Here is a 2,201-nt window from a genome sequence, read left to right as displayed (position 1 = left end):
GGCAACTGCCCTTGGCTTTCTTGTTAGATCAGTGGAGAAGAGAATGGGGGAGGGGTCTATTTCCTTGGCATATTGTTGATTCCCTCTGTTGGCTTGCTGAGTTGTCATTTGGCATCTGATCAGGCATCAAATGAAAAACAACCAATGACAATGTGCAGGTTGACAAGTCCGTCAGGTGGTGACCTTTGTTGGAAAAGGAAGGAATGATTCTCTCTCTCTCATTTTTATGTGTCACAAAATATTTCAGAAGCCTCCTTAGGTAAAAGTCTTGCACATAGCCTGCTCCCTGCCTACCTGGCAGGCTTATTTGGAATTTTAACTGAGTTAATATGCTGAAAGCGTATTGTAAACTTTAAAGTGTTACACACGTAATAGATTATCATTAAGGTTTATAACTTCCTTGCAGCAAGCTGGTAGCATCAGTTTTTAGAGGCTACTTCAGAGCCAGAAAGTAGAAAATTATTAGGAACTTGGAAGAGGAATGAAATATTAGGAAGAGCAATGGAGAGTGCCGCTGCTTACTGCCTTATGAGACTGCTGAGATCTGTGTGCCGCAGCTTCTACTTCTGCTGACATCAACGTGGCTGCCACCACTTCCGTGATGGTGAGGGCTCTGGGTTTCAACAATGACAAAAGACAGAACTGGTAGGATTCAAATAGCCCTATTCTGTGTCCAAAGTGCCTTGGAGAAAAACCCTACACCCACCTGACCAAAGAAAGGTATGTAAAAGAATGCAAAATGTGTGCCAGCCAGTGTACAGTGTTCCACTGGTGCCCCAGTGTTTGCATGAATTTAAAGAAGACTGAAGTGCACCAAACCCATAACAAGCTAAAGTTTGTCTAAACTTCCTTTTGGACCTAAAATACAGCCTACTTATTCAGATCTATGAAGCTGAACTGACTTTTAAGTATCACATGCCTAAGACTGATGTGAACTAAGAATATTGCACCCAGAATGTTGAGAGTTTTCTAACTCTGATGGAACTTGGCCATTGGGTATTCTTGGGAAGGGTACAGCTAGCAATGACATGCTCCTGAAATTGGCCAGGATCCCTTACTACAAACAGAATTGTCCTCACATTTATTACTTCTGGGTGAAAGGAGAATGTAAAAGGGAAGAGAAATCTCCATACAGACATGAGAAGCCTACAGATCCTGATGATCCCGTTCCTAACCAGAACATCAAAGATCACTATTATGGTATTAATGATCCTGTGGCAGATAAGCTTCTAAAATGGTCTCTTACAATGCCTAGTCTAGACCTGCCAGATGATAAAACTATTACCATAATAGATGTTGGTGGCCTGGGAGATACAATCAGTGAGACTGATCTCAGAAATCACTTTTACCAATCTGGTGAGATCTGAGTGATAACAGATGTACAGAGGCAGCAGTGTGCTTTTATCCATTTTGCTACAAGGCAAGCTGCTGAGAAATAATTCAACCAACTGAATGCAAATGGGTATAGGATTAATGTGAAATGGGGAAGATCCTAGTCAGCCAGAGGAAAAGAAAGGAAAAGGGAGGAATCACAGATTCTGGAATTAAGCTGGAGCTTGCCATGGGACTTCCTGTAGCTCTTCCTCCTCCTCTAACAGCTGAAGATGATGTCTCTGTCAATTATTTTAAATCTCCTTCCCCTTGGTCATCTAGCAGTGGTTAATATTGCCCTGTACCCTTCTTCCCAATTGGACCTTCAACCCAGCAGTTTTTGGATCACACATATTCCATCCAATGGGACCACTACCTCCTTTCATGTGAGCTTCAGGGCCATCCACTATCCTTCTCAGGATCCCAGAGGATGGGGACTCATGCAAGTAAGCACAGCAGTCCTTAATATCCTACTAACAGTGATTAGGCTCTGAGGAGGAAAGATTCTTTAGAAATATAATAAATAAATCTTGGAGTATTTTTTCTTTTGTAAGTTTCCATGGTAGCATATATCATGCTAAGATATGAGCAAACCGAAAGCTGGCACTGAATTTCCAAATACAAGGCAGGTAGAAGAGCCTTGGTAAACAGATATTAAGAAATCATCTGGTCACTAGTTCACTTCTTAATCATACAGAAAAAAGAGGGTCAGGGTGAATTTGAAGTTTCTGAGAACCTTTAAACGATTTGTATTTCTAATTGTATATGTTTCTTTGTGTAGTTTGGTATTTAGCAAACTTTTGACAATATTTTAAAAATAATTTTTTCTA

The 2,201-nt window shown here is 40.7% G+C and overlaps 1 pseudogene; it reads left to right on the top strand.

Annotated features, from left to right (window-relative positions):
* The first annotated feature begins 601 nt into the window (after positions 1–601).
* LOC122735937 lies at positions 602–1,837 on the top strand (annotated as a pseudogene).
* The last annotated feature ends 364 nt before the right edge of the window (positions 1,838–2,201 follow it).

This window comes from Dromiciops gliroides, chromosome 1, assembly GCF_019393635.1.
Source record: "Dromiciops gliroides isolate mDroGli1 chromosome 1, mDroGli1.pri, whole genome shotgun sequence".
NCBI lineage: Eukaryota > Metazoa > Chordata > Mammalia > Microbiotheria > Microbiotheriidae > Dromiciops > Dromiciops gliroides.
The sequence above is the reverse complement of the archived record's forward strand: the minus strand, read 5'-3'. Positions and strand labels throughout refer to the sequence as shown.